This window comes from Choloepus didactylus, chromosome 13 (assembly GCF_015220235.1).
Source record: "Choloepus didactylus isolate mChoDid1 chromosome 13, mChoDid1.pri, whole genome shotgun sequence".
NCBI lineage: Eukaryota > Metazoa > Chordata > Mammalia > Pilosa > Megalonychidae > Choloepus > Choloepus didactylus.
Window position 1 is genome coordinate 20,119,022 of NC_051319.1, and position 21,652 is coordinate 20,140,673.

Genomic DNA, 21,652 nt, shown 5'->3' on the forward strand with positions numbered 1-21,652 from the left:
TAATGACGCCGGGCGGAAGCAGCTCACACTCCCATTGGCTGAGGAAGCCGGCCTTTTGCAGGGGACCGGAAGTGGAGTCACTGAGAGGTAGGGTCCGGAAGTAGTTGGCTTTTTCGTTTAGTGGTAGTAATTTGCTTTTCTGGTTTGTTTGTTTTTTTTTCCCCTGTTGTTCGTTTCTGTTTTTGTTAAGCTCCCTGTTTTCTATGTCCGGAATTCCGCAGTGCGCGGATTTCCCGCTCGGATTCTCATCCCTGTGTGAGGTCCGGGGCCTTCCCCATGTAGGATCTTGGGGACGCCAAGGTTCCTCTCCTGCAACTGCGAGGGAGCGCACCTGTTTGGGGTTTTATTTCGTCCCCCTTTGCAACCTCAGGGATGCCCGGGAATGCGAAACTCTTGAAAGCCTGGGATTGGTTGTGGGATTAGTACACCACTTGAATCTGGAGGGTTGTGTTGGATAGGCTGTTTGATCAACTCCCTTACATCCACCATCTCCTCTTCTCCCTTCCCCCGAGCTTTAGGCAAACTCTGTGGGTTCTCTCGTGGCTGAAATGTACTGCGCCATTTGGGGACAGGAAAGAACCTTATGTGATAACAAAGGGAAGGAATTGAGTGCAGTAATTGATTAGATACTCGAGAAAAGCGATCAAATAGCAAGGCAAAATCACATCCCTTTTTCTTTCATTAATCAGTAGTAGTATTATTTAGCCCAGCCCCGTTTTTTTGTTTTCTTTTTGCAATTTAGAGAAGGAGAAACAGGCGCTTTGACGCCCCCCGCCCTTCCCGCTCCCTTTTTTTTCCTTTTGCGATTTAGAGAAGAAGAAACAGGCTCTCTGACGTGTTTTAGTTCCCATAGTTCTTGGAATTATGGCATCCCTTTGACTCCAAATGTGTGGTTTGTTTTTCTCTTTCTGAGTGGAGGGTTCTTTTTAGAATATTACCAACTTTTTATTGTTTTTATTAATTCAGAAGATGAATAGTGAGAAAGGGGAGGAAACTCTTAGGTGTTAATTTATGAGCTGTTCTCAGCCAAACTATAATGCCATTCTATATTTATTCTATGTTTAGGCAACGCAATGATTAGAACACTTGGGTTTCTGCTGTGATTACATTGTTTGCTGTGCACACTCAGTATTTTTTTTTTTAACCATAACTAGCTTGGTTTTTGAATGCATTATCCTGAATTGTCAAGAGTTCGTCAACTATACGAATTAGCAGGTATTTTTTGAGCACCTGCTTTATTCAGACCTCATGAGAGATCAGTAGAGAGACAAAGATGGCCTATTCTTTTGAGGAATTTAGTGAGGAAAGGGAAATAAGAAAAGTATAAAACTACACAGTAACCTCCCCTAGTTAAAAAAAAAAATTAATCTGCCTCTCATGTAATTTGTCATTCAAATTAAGCAACCTTGGTTTTGTTATGGAAATTACGTTGTGCAATTGACCAAGCTTGGCTTCTTGGATAGTTTGTGTGTCTGTAAACATTTTAGGTGACTTTGGATTTCATATGAAGATAGCCTTGATCTTTGTGAACACTTTAGGGTAATGTTACCGTATGAAGCTGTGTTTCAGGCTACCTGTGAAGAACACCAGGAATCAGAAGTTGTTTGAGATCACAATTGATTTGCTACATTATATTTATGGCTTTTAATTAGTTTTAGGTCATGGGCTCTTTATAACTCTGCTTAAAAATGGAGAACTTTTGCCAGTTTTTAAGTTATACATAAATGAACAGAAATGTCAGTAGATGAGGCTGAATATACATGTATAATATTTATTTATTCATGTAAAACAGTAAACGGCTAATCTGACATGTGGTGAGATCTCTGGGGAGGTCTGTTCTCTCTCCTTCATCCAGAAGATTATTTCCAGTTTGGGGCTCATGAATCCCCTAGAACTGTTTGTCAGAATGGTGCATGTTTCTGTTTTATTTGTGGAGAGAGTGCACAAGCTTCCCCAGTGTCATGAGGATTAAATGAGTTAATACAAGAAAGTCATCTAGTGAACTGTTTGGCATGCAGTAGCACTCATTATGTCTTGGCTATTATTGTGTACATGACTTTCTCCTTCACTAAATTCAAGGTCCCTTGCGGGGAGGCATGATGGTGGAGCAATGATTGTTCTTGTACATGATGTAAGGCACTTTATAAAATTTTTTTTGGTTAATACTGATTTTATATTGTCAGATCACTTATTCCCACTTTTCTCTTTACAACACTGTTAATGATAGCATTGACAGTAATGAATTCACTTTACATTATGTACTGTTTTCATTCACTGACATTCACGTTTATTAAAAGACAAAGGTTTTGTCCCCTTATCTGCGTACTTTCTCTGGTCCTCAACCAGCCTCCATAGCCTGGGTTTCAGGTTCTTTGTGTTCCAATAGTTTATTTTTCTCTCATTTATTCTCTTCTCCTGCCATGACTCTCAGATTATGACCCAAAAAAGTTTTGTTTGGCTTGCATGTTATTTCTCTCATCTTAAAAAATGCTTCTCTTTACCCTTTTCCACCTCCAATACATTTATTCGCTCCTCTCTGTAACAAAACTCCACTAAAAAGTTGTCTATATCTGTCCTGATTCCTCTTTTTTTATTCCTTCTCAAACACTCTTGGCTGTTGTTTCCAATCTCCACCAAGAAAGCCCTTATTAGTGTCACCAGTGATCCTGGGTGTTGATTATTCTCAGTACTCATCGTATGTTACCTATCATCAACCTTTGACACAGGTGATCACTCCCTTATTCTCAGTACTCATCGTATGTTACCTATCATCAACCTTTGACACAGGTGATCACTCCCTTCTCCATGATATATTTTTTCACACTCTTAATTTTCTTTCTACCTCATTGGTTGCTTCTTCTCAGTCTCCTCTACTGGATCTTTCTTATTCTTCCTAATCTGTATTGTCAAAGTGCTCAGGGATCAATCTTTGGTAATCTTTTCCTCTCTGTACACTTCTTGATATCATCAAGTCTTAACAATTTTAAATACAATCTGTATGCTGAAGACTCCCAAATTTATATTCCTAATTCTTTTTCTTTCTGAACTAAACTCATATATACAATTGTCTACCTCTACATCTCCACCTGTGTATCTAACAAATATCTCCAACTCAAATGTCCCCAACTATAGTCCTCTTCTTTTCCCCCAAACCTGTCCCATTCTTTCTCATCTTAGTTAATGGCAACCCTATAAAGCCAGTTGCTCAAGTTTCAATCTTTGGAGGCATCTGTGATTCCTTTTTCTTATGCTGCACCACATCCACTCCTGTGCCTCTCTATAAAGTATATCTAGACTTTGACTATATATACCATTTCTGCTATTAGTACACTGATAAATTCTTGCTTGGATTACTGTTATTAGCCACTATCATTTCTTCTTGGATTGTAGTTATAGTGTTCTTACTGGTCTCCCTGCTCACTTTCCCTGCTCACTTCAACCCTTGCCTCCCTTTGGTCTGTTCTACTTTGAAAATGTAAGTCAAAAATTGTATTAAAATGTAATGCTCTAAATGCAATGTGTTATTCTAGACTGAGTCCTGGAACAGACTTAGGACATTAGTAGAAAAACTGGTGAAATCCAAACAAAGTTTGGAGTTTAGTTAATAGTTATGTACCAATGTTAGTTTCTTAGTTTTGATATATGTACTGTGATAATATAAGATGTTAACATTAAAGGAACCTGGGTGAAGGATTTCTGGGAACTCTGTATTATCTTTGCAAGGTTTTCTGTAAATCCAAAATAACTTCAAAATTAAATTTTTTTTTTTTTGAAAAAAGAATATAATATCATGCATTTGCTTTAAAAATGCTTTTATGACTCCTCATTTCACTCATGGTAAACCATTGTCCTTACTTTGGTCTATAAAACTCTTGTAGAGTCCTGATGATCTAGTCTGCCTTTACCCCTCTGACCTCATCTCTTAGCTTTCTCTTCTTCCTTCACTGTGTTCCTGCCATAGTGGCTGCTTTGTTCCTTAAAAACATTAGGTCTTTTTCTATCTTAGGGCCTTTGCACTGTTTGCTTTGTTTAATGTTTTTCCCTAGGCATCCACACAACTAATTCCTTTACCTCCTTTATGTATTTGCTCAAATATCACCTTTTCAATAAGACTACCCCAATCTCCCTATTTAAAATTGTAGTTTTACAAGTGCCTCTTCCCACTACTGCCCTCTGCACTCCCAGTCTCCTCTATCTTTTCTTTTTTCCATAATGCGTATCACCATCTAATGTACTATATATTTTATATGCTTATTAGTTTGTTTTTAGTTGTTCATCTCCCCCTTGTTAAAATTTAAACTCCACAAAGGCAGGAATTTTGTCTGTTTTGTACTCTTATTATGCCAAGTTCTAATGCAGTGTCTGAAGCATAGAAGTATGCAAGATTTTGATTGAATGAATGAATTTGCCTGGGTATTTGAGTTTGTAATCTCTGATTTGCTGTCTAAAACACTGAATTGTTTATCATTTCTGTGTATCATATTACTTCTTGCTTTCATGCCTTTGTTCATGCAGACTCTTCTGCTTGGAATGTTCCTCCCTATCTTTCTCCCTTCCTCCCTAATTCTGTCCATTTCTTTCTCATTCTTTAAAGACTCACATCAGATGTCAATCAAGGAAGCCTTCCCTGAAATATCAGGCTGGCTTAAATGCTACTTTTCAGAGTTGCTTCTACCCTATTTCTGTACTTTACCAGCTTGCATTATAATTCTCTTTGTGTGTTTTTATCTCTCTGGAGAGCTGGAAATGTATCTTATTCATCTTTGGGATATCAAAGACCATTACATCAGAAGTAGTAAATAAATGTTCTACTGCATTAACGGCATGACCAGAGTCACTCAGCTATTAAGTAGTAGAGTTTTGATTCCAAGCTGAGTCTTCTGAGTATAAAATCAATTCTCTTTTTGCTATAACTTGTTTCTCAGGAAAAAGTGGCTGTCTTTTTTTAAATACTAGAAGGAAAGTTCTTTTTATAGGAGTAGGAGGTGGTTAATGCATTTTATAACCCCGGGCAGTTTGCTCTTTGTCCTTTGTGAAGCTGCCAGCACAGGTGAGAAAGTAAGTTGTGCTTTTTTCCAAGACACTGACTGAAATCTTTGAAGAGAGGACTATTGTAGTCAACAAATTTTTAATGTTGATGAAATTTGGCTCTTTACAGGAGAAAAATACTGTTGAGATTTATGTTGGCAAAAAGAAGAAATTTATGCTAGAATTCCTAACTGCTCACGAGGCATTTAGGCTTTTGCTAGATGCTGCTACTACCAGTCGCTTTAAATTAAACTTTTGCCTGTGTGCCATTGGGAAACCCCAAGATGTTGACAAGATACTGCAAAGGTTTCTATATGGAAATTTTCTCTTAAGGTTGAATCAATGATGATTAGCTTAACATGATCTCTGACATTTGACATAAAAATCACATAATTTTTCACTTAAATCAGTGTGTAATACTAGACAATGAGCTAGGTTTTCCAAGTACCCTTTATGGTATGCATTCTGAATTCAAATTGTCCTCCGAATATCATCATCGTTGTTGCACTTTATAATCCAATCTATTATAACTTCACCCTACCCTTAGTACTAATAAGAAAAGGAAATAGTTCAGCTTTATAAATTCTGTAAAGGTTGTAGCATTAATGATGGATTTGAAAACAATGATTAGGCTTGGGGTTAAGTCTAGTAATCAAAAAAAAATATTACTTGGAGAACACTGTATCCTGAATTTGTGCTTTGTTTCCAGAGCTTTACAAACCCTACAAAAGTGATGAAGTTGAACTAGGTAAAGAGCTCAACCTGGTCTTTGTGTAGAAGGATGTATTAGCTTCCATGTTATTCAGTCTGAATCGTTAATAATTTTCTAGAATAAGGAAGGACCTTGCTCAGTTAGAACTGAAACAAGTGGCTAAGAAATAAGATGCAGCCATTGTTGAAGAGAATTGTCAGTCTTGAAAGTATAAATATTGACATGCTGAGACGTGTCAATATTTACCATAAATTTGGAACTTGCCAAGTTCCTGTTTAAGAAATGTGACACTAGCATGAAACACATTACATCAGTAACTAAGGAGCATGTCCAAATGAACAGCTGTTTAAAAAGTTAAAGTTTAAAAATTTATTGTTGCTTCTTTGGTTAATTTGTAGGTAGGGGCGACATACTATATACTATACTAATATAGCTGCATATGTGGTTTTAACTAAAGTGATTTTTTAAAATGACAATGGATGCTCTTTGTAACTTTGTAAATTAATTGTGCTGTGATACTTATCTCTAAATTGCATAAGAACAAATACCTGTTTTAGTGTTGTGTTTAGGAACCATCCCCTTCATTTTTAACATTGTTCTTACAAAGAAATTGATTTAAGTTATGGTATAAATATTTCTTTTGGGAACCAAAAGTTTATGCTTTCGGGACTTCCCATCTAGCAGTAGAGAAAAGATAAGTTTCTGAGGTTAGATGTGATGAGGAAATCTGTCCCAGTTATTGTTATTTTGCAACTATGTCTCAGAAGAAAATCTCTGGAGTAAAGAGCAAGTAAAGTTGATATATTCAGCTAGACACCATAGACCACCACTGCTAATTCCCATATGAATACAACTGTAACTTAACAAAGGGCATTTGATGCAAAGTAGAGAAACATTTGAAGCTATTATATCAAGTCATTGGAACCATTCAATCTTACATCTGTTTTGCAAACTTGTGTGAGATAGGTTAAAATTAGCCTTTTTTGAATGACAGTATTAAAATGTTCCTAAGATAACATAAAACATGGGGATTGGGTCTGTCCTCTCATTCCTTCTCTTTTCTGATGGCAGAGATTGATGCTTTATATAGTAATCTAATAATTTAACCACACCATAATATTATATTTATATTGTGAAGAATGGATGAAAAGTACAACTGAGGTCATAAATTCTGTCAGAAGCTACATTCGTTTCTGTAAATATCTTGATAAACATGAAAAAACAAAATTGCTCTTAGGTTCGTAAAAGGCTTTTAGGGACCGACCAAAGCTTTTCAGAATATTAGTCAAAGGTAGAAAAGAAAGCTATAGGATTTAAAAATTTATATCAACTACAGTCTTATTTTAGAGAGGATATGCCAATATTCAGAGGTAAGATGTAGAGTTTTGAGGAGAAAATATTAGACTTATTAGTTGGTGACTTTTAAAACTTGAAAAGCATTTTTTCCCCCTGTAACCAAGACTTCAACCTTTGTTATGAGTGGGCATTTATATATTGTTTTAGTTTCTTTGGCTGCTCAAGCGAATGCCATGAAATGGCTTGGGTTGAACAATGGGAATTTATTTGCTCATGGTTTGAGGGTGGGAAAACGTCCAAATCAAGGCTTCATCAAGGCAGTGCTTTCTTCCTAAAGACTGTGGTGTTCTGTGGCTGGCTGCTGGCCATCTGTGGTCCTTTGGTTGACACGTGGCAAGGCACATGGCAGTGTCTCCTGGTCTCTCACTTCTCTTCTTTGTTCTGTTGATGTTCAGCTTTGTGCTTCCTGTGGCTTTCTCTTTCTCTGTCTGAATTTCATTTTGCTTGTAAAGAACTCCAGTTATAGGATTAAGACCCATTCTGATTGAGGTTGGCCACACCTTAATCGAAGTAACCTCATCAAAAGGTCCTACTTACAATGAGTTCACACTTAGAGGAATGAATTCGATTTAAAAGCATGTTTTTCTGGGGTATATATAGCTTCAGACCATCACAATTATGATTTTTTTTTCTTTCTAGTATCTTTAGGGCTGTATGCAAAATATTCCTCAGTTGTCTTTTTGAAGTACCTGTTATTGGCTATTTATTCTGTCCTAGAAACAGAGCTGTCCAGTGTTTTCAAAATGTCATGTGTTTTAGATTTGATGAGGCAGTAAGCATATTAAGCTGAAAATGTAAAACTTCCTGTTTGGTGTTGAATATTGTGAGTTTAATATGGTGTTTCCCAAAATATGATACTCATACCAATAATGGGTATACACACATGCTTGTTTATAACTGTTTTTCAGGGTACTATGAGATGAGGTTAAGAGAATTAAGTAATCTGCCAAAGTCCACACAACCAATGAATGACAGTGAGGATTCTACTGAAATCTGTCTGATTCCAAAGTCTGACACATGATGGTAGAAGTAAAAGGGAATTTCTTGGCTTTGTATTTAAAAAAATCCAGGATTAGATCTAGGTTAAGTTGCAGCTGGAATCAGGTCTAAGCTGCTCTATACCTCTCAGTTCTCCCTTCTGCTGTGTTCATTTCATTCTTAGCAACTTCAGGCTTACAGCATCATAACACCAAATCTAGTAGAAAAAAATCTATATCTTTTAAAATGCAATAACTGTTTTGGAATTGAATCTCATTGGTTTTAATTGTCCTAATATGAATGGTGCTCATCTCTGAGGCAGTCATTAGGATTGGAATGTACTGTTGGCTTAGTGTACGTCCATGTTCCAAACCTGGAATCTGGAACTAGACTCAGCTTTGCCCAAAGCTCACGCTGAGATTGGCAGAGGTGACGGTTATTCAAAGTATTGTTGCTACAAGCAGGACTCTGTGTTGGGTGGCCGTCAACAAATTTTCTGTGTTGGGTGATGAGCACTTTAACCTGAAATGTGGGAAATGGACCATAGCACTGCTAGCATTCTCTGACCAGTGGTTAGTAGCTAACAGTGCTATGTTCTTTGGTTGGGAACCTGTGTTTTTTAGGAACTGAGAAAGAAAAGTATAGCATAGAGTCATTGATAACAGTACAGATTAAATGAATTCAGCTGTTTGAGTTAGGGTCCCTGTAGTAGTTAGGGTTCTTTAGAGAAACGGAACCAACAGGCAATATCTGTAAATATGAGATTTTATAAAAGTGTCTTGTGCAGCTGTGGGGATGCATGAGTCCAAATTCCATAGGGCAGGATGCACAAGTCCAAATTCCGTAGGGCAGGCAGCAAGCTTGCAACTCCGATGAAGGACTTCAGTGAACTCTCCAGGAGAGGCTGACTGGCTGAAGAAGTGAAGGTTCTCTCTTTTCTCCCTTAAAAGTCTTCAACTGATTGGATTAAATCCAGCTGATTGAATTCTCATTGAGGAAGACACTCCCTTCATTGATGTAATCAGTCAAAGAGGCAATCAATTGACTGATGATTTAATAAACCAGCCTTCTTGTTTATTAAACAGCCATAAATGTACTTGCAGTAATGGTTAGGCCAGTGCTTGCTTCATCAGACACCTGGGCACCATCACCTGGCCAAGCTGACCTATGAACCTAACCGTCACAGTTGTTACTGATCATGTGCCAGGGGCTGTAATAGATGTCTCATTCATATTGGTTAGGTCACAAATCTAAGACTGCGTGATTCTAATGATTTGCTACAGGATGGGAAATTTTGGAAAATGTCAGTATTCTCATTACTTCTGGTTTATTTACTATGGTTGTTACATTAAATTATTGAATACAGGCATGCCTCAGAGGTATTATTCGTTTGGTTCCAGGCCATCACAGTAGAGCAAAGTATCTCAATAAAGTGAGTCACATGAATTTTTTCATTTCCCAGTGCATATAAAAGTTATGTTTACACTCTATTGTTGTTCCAACCCAGCTCTTGAAGGGCTTGGGTTGACACAGCCTAAGACCAAAGAACACGCCATGCAGGGAATCAGACATGGGTTTATTAGGATTTATGAACGGAAGAAAATTCTTCCCAGTGGCGGCCGGCTGGAAAATGGAAGTCAGCGCTCTGCAAGGGTGGGGAGTGCAAGGACAGTTTATAACGGTTTAGAACAAAGACATTACATAGGGTATGACAACAGATTTCAGCAAAGTCTTGTGACACGGGTCTGGAGGCTTTTGTTATCAACAATGATCAGGGGAGGGGGTTTTAATACTTTGTTTACATCTGATGACCTTCAACTTCTGTCCCAGTCATGCAGGCTGCTACGTGCTGTGGGGCCTTATTCCCCATTAGGGAAGGAGAGCCCAGGCCCTGGGTCTCAACAGCTGTAGTTTGTTAAGTAGGCAATAGCATTATGTCTTAAAAAAAAAAAAAGTACATACCTTAAATAAAACATACTTCACTGCTAAAAAGTGCTAACCATTATCTGAGCCTTCAGCAAGTTATAATCTTTTTGCTGGTGGAGGGTCTTGCCTCTATGTTGATGGCTGTTGATCAGGGTGGTGTTTACTGAAGGTTGGGGTACCTGTGGCAATTTCACAAATACAACAACAATGAAGTTTGCTGCATTTATTGACACTTCATGAAAGATTTCTCTGTAGCATGTGATGCTTTTGATAGCATGTTATCCATAGTAGAACTTCTTTCAAAATTGGAGTTAATCCTTGAAAAACTCTGCCGCTGCTTTATCAAGTAAGCTTATATACTATTCTATCTAAATCCTTGTTGTCATTTCAGCAATGTTCTCAGCATCTTCACCAGGAGTAGACTCCATCTCAAGAAAGCACTTTCTTTTGTCCTCTGTAAGAAGCAACTCCCTCATCTGTTCAAGTTTTATCAAGAGGTTGCAGCAATTCATTCACATCTTTGGGCTCCACTTCTGATTCTAGTTCTTTTGCTATTCTACCACATCTGTAGTCACTTCCTCCACTGAAGTCTTGAACCCTTCAAAGTTATCCATGTGAGTTGGAATCAGTTCTTACAAACTCCTGTTCGTGTTGATATTTTGACTTCCCATGAATCATGAATGTTCTTAATGGCATCTAGAATGATGACTCCTTCCCAGAATTTTTTCAATTGACTTTGCCCGGATCTATCAGAGGAATCATTATTATGGCAGTTATAACCTTATGAAATGTATTTTTCAAATAATAAGACTAGAAAGTCAAAATGACTCCTTGATCCATGGGATGTAGAATGGATGTTGTGTTAGCAGGCATGGAAACAACATTCATCTCATACGTCACCACCGGAGCTTTCAGGTAACCAGGTTCATTGTCAATGAGCAGTCATATTTTAAAGGGATATTTTTTTTCTGAGCAGTAGGTCTCAACAGTGTGCTCTGAATATTCAGTAAACCATTTATAGAGAACAGGCAGAGTAGATTTAACATAATTCTGAAGGGCCCTAGGATTTGGGGAATGGTAAATGACCACTGACTTCAACTTAAAGTCACCAGGTGCATTAACCCCTAATAAGAGATTTAGCTTGTCTGAATCTTTGACGTTTGTCATTGACTTTTCTCTATCTATGAAAGTCATTGATGGCATCTTCTTCCAGTAGAACACTGTTCGTTCACATTGAAAATCTGTTTAATGTAACCACCTTCATCAATTATTGTAGTGAGATTTCCGGATAATTTGCTGCAGCTTTCACGTCATCACTTGCTGCTTCATCTTGCACTTTTATGTTATGGAGATGGCTTCTTTCCTTTAACTTTATGAACCAAACTTCTGCTAGCTTCAAACTTTTCTTCTGTAGTTTTCTCACCTCTCTCAGCCTTCACAGGGTTAGGGCCTTGCTCTGGATTAGGATTTGGCTTAAGGGAGTGTTGCGACTGGTTTGCTTTCCTCTCCAGATCACTAAAACTCTCCAGATCAGCAATAAGTCTGTTTTACTTTCTTATCATTTGTGTGTTCACTGGAGTAGCACTTTTAATCTCCTTCAAGAGCTTTTCGTTTGCATTCACAACTTGGCTAACCGTTTGGGGCAAGAAGCCTAGCTTTTGGCTTATGACGTGATTCCCTCAATAAGCTTAATCATTTCTAGCTTTTGATTTAAAGTGAGAGGCGTGTGAATTTTCCTTTCTCTTGAAAACTTAGAGGCAATTGTAGGGTTTTTTTTATTTGCCTGATTTCAATATTGTTTTGTCTCAGGGAATGGGGAGGTCTTAGGGGAAAGGGAAAGAGAGACAGGATGGGATAACGGCTGCTCCGGAGAACAGAACACACACAACTGTTTACAGTTAAAATTGCTGTCTTATATGGGCATGGTTTGTGGTGCCCCAAAACAATTACAATAGTAACATCAAAGATCACAGATCACCATAACATATATAATAATAATAATGAAAAAAGTTTGAAATATTGCTAGAATTATCAAAATGTGACACAGAGACATGAAGTGAGCACACACTTTTGGAAAATTTGTGCCTATAGACTTGATCAACCCAGGTTTGCCACAAACCTTCAATTTGTAAAAAAAAAAAAAAAAACACACAGTATCAGTGAAGCATAATAAAATGAGATGTGTCTATATACATATGAAGTGGCTCATAGAGTGAATATTTTAGAATATTAATTTTTCACTAGTTTTGGTTTTAAGAACAAATTATTGATGCATAGCCAATAAAATGTTGCTGTTTCATGTATACCCTCCTTAACCTTCACCCTTCCTTTCTGAATTATTTTGAAACAAATCCCAAATACCATGTCATTTCATCTGTTATATCTTAGTGTATATCTCTAAAAAGTAAGGGCAGTTTTGAAAAACATGACCATATTCAATTATCATATGTAAAAACGTTAACAATAATTCCCTAATATCAAATATCTAATCTATCTTCAAACTTCTCAAATTAACCCATAAATTTTTGAAAGCTTTTTGGTTGAATCATGATTTAAGTAAGATCTATAAATTTCAGTTGTTTGTGTTTTTTAAGTATCATTTACTTTATAGATTTCAACCACCTCTAAATCCCCTTTTCATTGAGATCTATTTGTTGAAGAAACTGGGTCATTTGCCTCATGGGGGTTCCCATTGTCTAGATTTTTCCGATTGCATCCCCTTGATTTCCTTTAACTTAGTTCTCCTGTCCCTTATGTTTCCTGATTCAGGCTTGAATTTTTTTTATCATGAATACATCTTAGGTAGTAGTATGTGGAAAATTTGTGAGTTTTACCATGGGAGCATATTTAAGCCAATGGGTTATGAGGTTTTTTTCCATTTACACTTTAAAATGTAATACATTTGGATTGAAAATAGAATTGTACCAAGAAAGAAAAGAGACCAGAGGGTGGAGAAAGGTGAGGGAAATACCTTTCAAATATTAATCAAATATATTGGTATATTTACTGTTTATAAATCTATACTTAATCTAGTAACTCTTTACCTCTTTAATTAAAAAAAAAGTGATGTTCCTGTAGATGTCTTGAACCATGTAAAGACTAAGAAATGTTTTTCTTTGGGATTCCAGGAATATTGTCCATTAGTAGAAGAAGGATTTGACTTTATACTTTGAAGGTTCTATTTGTCGTTAGTATAATATAAAATAAAACAGTTGTATTGTGAATATAATTAACAGCACTGAATTATATATTTGAATGTGGTTAAAAGGGGAAATTTTAGGTTGTGTATATATGTATATATATTACTAGAACAAAAGTTAAAACAGTTGTGTGGGGAGAAGTTATAATAACCTTGTGTTTAGAACTTTGCCTGTACTTTTTGAAGTTCTTACATGGGAAATTTTAGGGTATATAGCAACTCACAATTTAGCTTTTTGTAAGACAGTGTTATAACTTGTTCATAGGTTAGGGGAAAGCATTTCAATAGTTTAAGAAGTCATGAACTTTTAAAGCTAGGAGGTAGCCATAGTTTTGGTACCTTAATAATTATACAGTGAGAAAATTCAGAGAGGCCAAAAGCCAGGATTCAAGGTCATATATGAGACCCCTGTAGAGGTTGTCCAGGGTTGAGTCTTCTCTTCCAGGCAGTGTATTGTATAGGCTTGAATTTTAATATATGTCCACCCTTATTTATTAACCTTGATGAATTTCAATTTTCTCATTTCAAAAATGGGTGACCATGAGGATTAATGCAATATATGTAATGTTCCTAGCACAGTTCATAGCACAGCTTAATACTTGTTTTCTCCAGGCTCTCACTGACAAGAACTTATGGTCTAAGTTCTTAAGAGAAATTAATCACTTAATGTACTTAATTCTATCTAAATTATACATTGTAATTAGCTATGTACGTTGCTTAATTTTTCAGTAAGTTTGTCTTGTTGACTTCGTTCTTTTCAAATTATTACTTTTCTCTTTCTCTCCCCCAATCCCACTCTCATTGTGTCCTGAGTTAATAACCCCCCCTAGATATTAAAAAATCAGACATACCTCAACCAGATGTTCTCACCATGATCTTCATATCCTCCGAAAGTTCTAACTTGATTGCTTATTGGCCATCAGCTAAACAGATACCTTTGTTACTGAAAACTTCCAAATAGGGCCTAACAAAAAATTAAGCATTTTAAAACAACTAAAGTCTTACAGAATTGGGCATGAGCATCATTTGTCTATTGCTTGGGCAAGCAAGATGTCATACTAAAATAAACAAAAAAAAATTATTATAACCTTATTTTTTAATAGTACATTTAATAGAATAATTTAATAATTTCTTTTGGTATATACCTTTTCTTTATTTGATTTGGAGTTAGGTCCCTTGTTTTAATGAAGAACATTTGCTTTAGTTGGCATCTTTTTGGATATCTTGAAAAAATTTTGTATTTCTTATGCGTCACTGGACATTTTTGTACCTTGGCCAAAGTGGAGTATTCATGTAGAAGGAATTGAATTTTAATCATATGCATTTCACTTGTTAATAAAAAATAATTTTCATGGCATTGGAATTGCATTATTGCTGCTTTTAGTGAATGTGTTTAGTTGATATTTTGTTTTATTAACTTTGGATTCCTCATTCTCCTATTTTTGTTTATTTTGGTCCTGAAATTTTTTTACATTAGAAAATGCAGCAGCTTCATATATCATCTACTATGTCTTTAAGATATTTTTCTTGTTATTTTTTCCTCCTTATTATTTTTAACTTTAACTTCCATTTAGCAAAATTATATACTACTTTGTATTTTTATAGAACTTTATTATGTCACATTCTCCTAACTGGATTAAAGTCTTCTAGAGGGTGGTATCATTACTTTTTTTTAAATATGCTGGAATTTCTATTGAGCATAAAGTTTGTACACTGTGTTCCCTTAATGAATGTTTGAATGGCAGTTGGAGTAGAATTTTACAAATGACTTTCTGCAGATTGATGTCATTTAATTATTTCAACTTAATGGGAAATTTTGATTTTGTCCTATGCATTGACTCTGTAACTAACTTAACTTGGAGTGACTTATCAGATTTTAAAATTTTGCATTGCAAAATTAAATGTTTCTTTTGCATGAAGTAGCTTTATTTGTTACTAGACATTTCATCAATTCTTTTGAGGAAGTGTTTGGTAAAACAATGACTTCGTATGCTTTCTAAAGTATGTAATATTTCCAATTTTTTCAAATGAGAAAAATACAGTCTTGATATTTTGAGGATTGTTACTACACTGTGCTTTAAAGTCATGAATTTCTCTGATTTCATGCTATTTGTTCTGGTTTGCTCATGCTGCCATTATGCAAAATACCAGAAATGGATTGGCTTTTATGAAGGAGATTTATTAAGTTATAGATTTACAGTCCAAAGGCCATGAAAGTGTCCAAACTATGGCATCAACAAGAGGATACTATCACTGAAGAACTGCCAATGGTGTCTCGAACACCTTGTCAGCTGGGAAGGCATGTGATTGGCATCTGCTGGTCCTTTGCTCTCAGGTTGTATTTCAAAATGACTTTCTCCAAAATGCCTCTGGGCATCTATCTTGGTTCCTCTTTCTCAGCTCCTATGTATCCTTGCTTCTTTCTCCCAGCACATTTCTCTCTAAGTGTCTGGGGGTTCTCTCTTAGCTTCTCTGGGGCAAACTCTGAGCTTCACCTCTTAGCTTAGCATTTCCAAACATCATTCTGTCAGCATGTTTAGCCGTCTTTAAGCGTCAGCATCTGTGTCGGCTTTTAGCTCTCCTATCTCCAGTGAACTAATCAAGACCCACCCTGAATTGGCAGGGTCCACACCTCCATGGAAATAATTTAATCAGAGTTATCACCCAGTTAGTTGAATGATATGTCTCCGTGGAAACAACCTAATTCAAAGATCCCAAAAGATTGAATTAAAAGAACGTGTCTTTTGTGGGGGATGTAGTATATACAAACCGGGACACTATTTCAGAATCCTTTGATGAAATCTAACAATCATTTTAGGATTGAATTTCAAAGCTGATGTTAAGGTATAGCCTTAGAAAGGCCACCAATTAACCTTTCCGATTAATAGGGTCATGTAAAGAGGCTCTTTCTTGACTATGTGACCTTGTTTCATTGCTAACTGCTACAGATAGTGCCACTTTTACAGGCAACTTTCTGTTGCCAGACACTGCCATTCCATACTTCAAAAGCACAGCCTCTAAATTTCTGGACCTTAATAACATTTTGCTTCTAATCTGGGTTAACGTCATTGCTCACTTCATTCAAATGTTGTAGAAGTTAAAACATGTGAAGCCAGCAGAGTGGTACTAGAATTTTGAAGCTCTCAAATGCCATTTCATTCATTAGCCATATATGCTCAGCTCCCCGCTAAATGATCCAGTGTGAAAGTTCAGCTCAGGGCTCCTTTAGTTAGGAGGTAAAGCTGACAGAGAGTTAGCATGATTTTCCTGACATCCTTCCTGTATTAGATATTCTTCTTTTTCACCGGGGAATAAGGTGATTGACAACTGGCATCCTTGGGAGCTGATCATGTCTGCTTTTGAGGTACCTGGTCCTTGGGAGGATGAATAGATTTTGACAGGTACAGACTAGAGGTTGGTATTTCGGGAGAGGGAAACATGAGCAAAAGTGGTGGGTTCACAATTCTTCCTGCTTATCCTTTCAGTCTTAACTTAGACTTCACGAAGAAAGCCTTTTGTGTTTGTCTCAATCTGGGTGTGTCGGATCTTACTGTATTGTTTTGTAGTGTGTGACTATTTGGCTATCTTTTCACAAGATTATGAATTCCCTGAGGTCAGAGGATACGTCTGTTTTATTCATAGGTCTGTCCCTCAATACCTAACATAGTACCTGGCATCAGGCAGGATCTAAAGGATCTAAATATTTGTTTGATTGATGGGTAGATTCTCGTTTCTCAAACCCCCACCCTCCTACCCCCTTTTTGTGGAAGTGTTCAATATTTGACTGATCAGTATGGAGATAAAGAAGTTCACTGTATGCCTGACTTGTCAGATTCCAAAGGCACTATTTGTGAGAGGCTGTTTGGGAAAGCATCAGATTTGTTAGGTAAAGATGCTCTATATCAAGGTCTTGGGGATAAAGGGGTTGGTTCCAAATCCAGTAGAGGTCACAAACCTATGACCTTTATTGTCCTAATGCTGTTTTGTTTGGCACATCCAGTGTTGTTTTTAAAAATATAAGGCAATATTTAAAAATTAGGTGTCTTTTGCCTGAATACATGGTTTTGTAGGTTTCTTGAGTAATCAGAATGGCTGCTCCCCAAGAGTCAGTACTTGCATACACCAGCAGTCTGCTGGTGCCGGGTAGCAGCTGCCATCTTTACATGGTCACTTGCAGTCTCCAAATTTGCTGCAGCCCCCACCCCTCATGCAATGAATGAATATGGTTTTAAACCCCTGACTGGTATGGCCTCTAGAGGCCTTATCATATGGACCCTTGCTAAAGAGACCAGGGTTTGATTTAAATTTTATCAGGTACAAAGTTTCAATTCAATTTAAGATTGTATCACCCAAAGGAACTCAGAATTGATAAGTTTAATTTACACCTTGGAACCTCCTCCAGTGGTCCTCCTACCAGAATTGTCCAGAATATGCTCAAGGATGTGGTTGAAAATGACTTAGACTGAGAAACTAAAACATGCGAAATAAGTATTCATCCAATTAAGAATGTTAAATCCCCATTTACTGTTTAAACTCTTACTATTAGTTTGAACCCTATGGAATTGTCATTTTAGTAAGTTAAAAATTGTTAAATATTGGCCATTTCATGTTTCAGTGTTTCAACCTATACTTTTGAATGGCTGAAGTAGGTAGTAGCAACAATTGAAGATATGTTATAGGTTTTTTTTTTTTCCAGGCTTAAGTCTCATTTATCCTATACCCCAATCTTATCATTCACTCCCTTATTTGCCATAAGAAAATCAGCAAATAAATGGGTACAGTTGGAAGAAAATGGTGGGTTTGTGAGTGGGGGGGGGGAAGTACAGTAATAAAGTCTTGTTTCTTTCCCCGAACAAATCCTTTTAGTTACATTTCAGTTCTAAGCAGCACATTTTTCAAGAAGAAAAACTGTATATCAGCTTAACTGATGATGTTTCATAGGAACACCTTACTCTTCTGAAATTAAACTATGAGAGGAATAAAAAATTTCAAGGCTTAAGAACTCATAAATACTAAGTTCTTATTTAAAAAGACTGTTGCTTTGCTAATGCTATGTTTTAGGTACTGTCCTACCTGTTCTCTTCAGTTCTAAGTGTCATTCTCACTTGAAACTCTGCTATTAGAAATAAAGTATTCTTGGGAAAATAAAGAAAGTTTCTAAAATGGTAAGTACATTCTCAGCCTTAGTACATTCTCAGCCTTTTCAGCAAACTTATTGGTAATTGAGAGTGGCTGTGTGATGACTATGAAGGAAGTCATAGTCCTGGAACTGTGAGTCTAGTTTTAAGGGTGTTTTGGATTCTATGTGGGGAATTTATTTGGGCATAAGAGCATTTTATTGCTCCTTAATCCCTACTTCATAGGTATTTTGAAGAAAATGAAGGAGAGGAAGTAAAATTTAAATGGATCTCTTAAAATTATGATTATTAGTAGTGTTTGTAAAAGATAAGCAGAGGAAATGAGCAGTAATATAGTATTTGGAGTGGTAGCATCTGGCTTTCCACATTCACAACAGGTAATTGAGAATGGACTATACCCACAACAGAGATGCCTTATTTTATGGACTCAGTTCTAATCCTGTTAACTTAATGTCTTCTGTCAACATCAGTGGTATATTATAGTTTTCAAACAAGATTATGTCAACAGTCTTAGCTGTATTTTACTTTAACTTAGCACTGCCCCAGGCTGCCTGGGATGGAGAGGTTTCCTAGGACATGGAAATTTTAATGCTAAAACTGGGAAAATCTTAGCCAAACCTGGACAGGCGGTCAATTTATACTTTTAAAATTATTAGGTTGGACATGGGTGAACCTTTAAGACATCATGTTGAGTGAAAAAACATGCATGCAAAAGGACAAATATTGTATGATCTTTCTGATTTGAATCTATTAGAATAAGCAAACTCATAGAGTCAGGATCTGGAATATAGGTTACCAAGGGATGGGATGGGGATAGGGAATGGGAAGTTAAGGCTTAAAATGTACAGGGTTCCTATTTAGAGTGATGGAAGTGTTTTGGTATTGATGATGATGGTAGCTCAACATTTTGAACACAATTAACAGCACTGAAATATATCTGAATATGATTAAAAGGGGAAATGTTAGATTGTGTATATGGTAACAGAGTAATGATTTTAAAAAAATCAATGCAGCTACACTACACAGGGAACCCTAAGTTAAACCATGGATTTTAGTTAATAGTACAGTTATAAAAATATGCTATTATCAGTTGTAACAAATGTTCCACACCAATACAAGTTTTGGTGGATGGGTGAATGGGAATTCTGAATTTTAATCATGATTGTTCTGTAAACCCACAACTTTTCTAATAAAGAAAAAAATAATTTTTATTAGGTTGGAGATAATCTTGACATGATTAGAAGGTATTTAATATTCCAGTGCATTCATTACCCTTAAAGTTTAAAAAATCCTAACTTGAAAACATTTGTTTTTGTTTTGTTTGTTTGTTTGTTTGTTTTCAGAAAAGCACTTGTCCTGTAGAAGATTAGCTTGGTATTTTTTAATTTAATTACTTTGGGAATATAAAGGTAAATTGATCATCTTTCAAATAAATCTTTAGTTACCCTCTGGTCAGGTAGATAACAGCAGCCAGCAAGTTGACATGCTATTAATAATGAACATGTTTGGAATAAATTACTAAGTAAAAAAATCCTCAATGTGGGAATGCTGATAAAACGATAAATATGAATAGTCAATACTTTCTCTTGCTTTCAGTAAATAACAAACAAATAGTACTCTTCTTTGAACAATTCCTGAATGGTTGAGTGATGTTTGTTTTATCAAAAGGTAATAGCCCAGCAGTTTGTTTAAACCTTTCTATCCTTTTTATCTAGCAATTATTATATAATATTCCTATCCTTAAATATTTGTAATGTGATCGAACTTTTAAGAAATGTATCATCCCACTTTCTGTTTGCAATTTATGTTTTTTTTTCTTTTCCTCCTTTTTGTTTTTAAAAATAAGGCCAAAGGAAATGATTTGATCAGGAATCTAATTACAGACTCTTTAACAGCATGTGCTGTGCGCTAATCCTTATTCTGAACTCACTTTAGGTATCCGCCTACTTTTGTTAAAAAGGAGACACTTAAAGTTAATTGCTTCATTAGAAACATGCATTTAGCCCTTTCTCATCTGTGAGTACAACTCCTTGGCATAACTGCCGACTTTTGAACACCTGCAGCCCAAGCAGCTTGAAAAGAAGCCTTAACTTCCTATAAAGGAAAATAAGAGAAGCTCAAGTTTAAAATGGTGTTATCAATGATACAGTGTTGTAACTAATTTGCTCTGACCTAAGTGAGTTGGCTTCTGCACTGTGCCTTATCAGCATCCAAAAGGGCATACAAAATTCTTTGTAAACTAATTTAAAAAGCGTCTTGTTTATTCAGAAACAACTGTGAATGGTATTTGTTCAGAGTGTAGATCACATCAATTGCATACCAGCCAACAACTTATTTCTCTTCTAAGAGAGAAGCCAAGTAGCAAAGACACAAAGTCCTAAAGATAAGCTTCTCAATTCTCAACTGTTTTGAGTTCTCAATAAAGCTACTGATGTAAAATTTGGGGTGGAACTCAACAGTTTCCACCTGCAGGCTTGCTTAGATCCTTGGCTGTGAATGGGAGAGATGCTGATACTAGTGTGATCTTTAGTGCCCTTAGAAAACAAGACACAGGCTTCCTTAACGCCCTAATCAATCATTCTCTCTGAAGAGGGTCTCATGCCCCCTAACCCCCCACCCTCTTCTTCAAGTAGTTTTGGGGCAAAAAATTATGGCTGACTGTTCCTCTTTATAGGACTGGTGACAGCAAAGAGATCCTTGATTTATTCTTTCTGAATCTTAAAAGACATTCCATGTCATTTTTTTTTCTGTTTTTCAGGTTGATTCTTAGCTATTTGTATTTGATATTTAATGAGAGGGTGACCTCAGTAAGTAAAAGAAACTGGTTTTAGTAGTATGTTATGAAATTAAGCCTTAGTTGATATAAAGAAAACATTTCCTAGGCTACTGAGGGAAGAATACTTACAAAATACTGAGTTGTTGCTTTTGGGTTATTAATATAGTAAGTGCTTAAACATAATTCAAAGGTAAATTTCAAATCGGAGTTTAATAAAATAATCTTTAATATAAAATCATTGAATTTTTGTGATGTATAGATAGTTAATCAGGAAAGTGGAAAATACTTGAAACCTGAATAACTCTGTTCCAAGATCTTTATAAAACTATTCTGCCCTCCAAATTGTTTTTAACATTTTTGAGATTAAAGCCCTTTCTATTATTGTGAAAATAGGATGAATAACTCACAAGCCACTGAAAAACTGAATTTTAAGCAAATTTGTCTCTATAATTAGTCTATTGTCATTTATTTCAAATATGGTAAATGAAATAGCAATAAAACCAGTTGTTGTTTTACAGTAACTTTTTTTTTCCGTTTCA

At 36.1% G+C, this 21,652-nt stretch overlaps 1 protein-coding gene across 5 annotated transcripts in view; it reads left to right on the forward strand.

The window, feature by feature from the left end:
* Positions 1-19: 19 nt before the first annotated feature.
* Positions 20-21,652, forward strand: part of XRCC4 (X-ray repair cross complementing 4) — a 334,165-nt gene continuing 312,532 nt past the window's right edge. For 3 of the 5 annotated variants that reach the window (XM_037800806.1, XM_037800810.1, XM_037800809.1), the window contains exons 1-2: positions 60-87; positions 10,392-10,614. The gene's annotated coding sequence lies outside the window, so the exon portion shown is untranslated. Of the gene's footprint in view, positions 88-10,351; positions 10,615-21,652 lie in introns of those variants that run through there. The other 2 variants (XM_037800808.1, XM_037800807.1) reach the window with 2 other exon arrangements.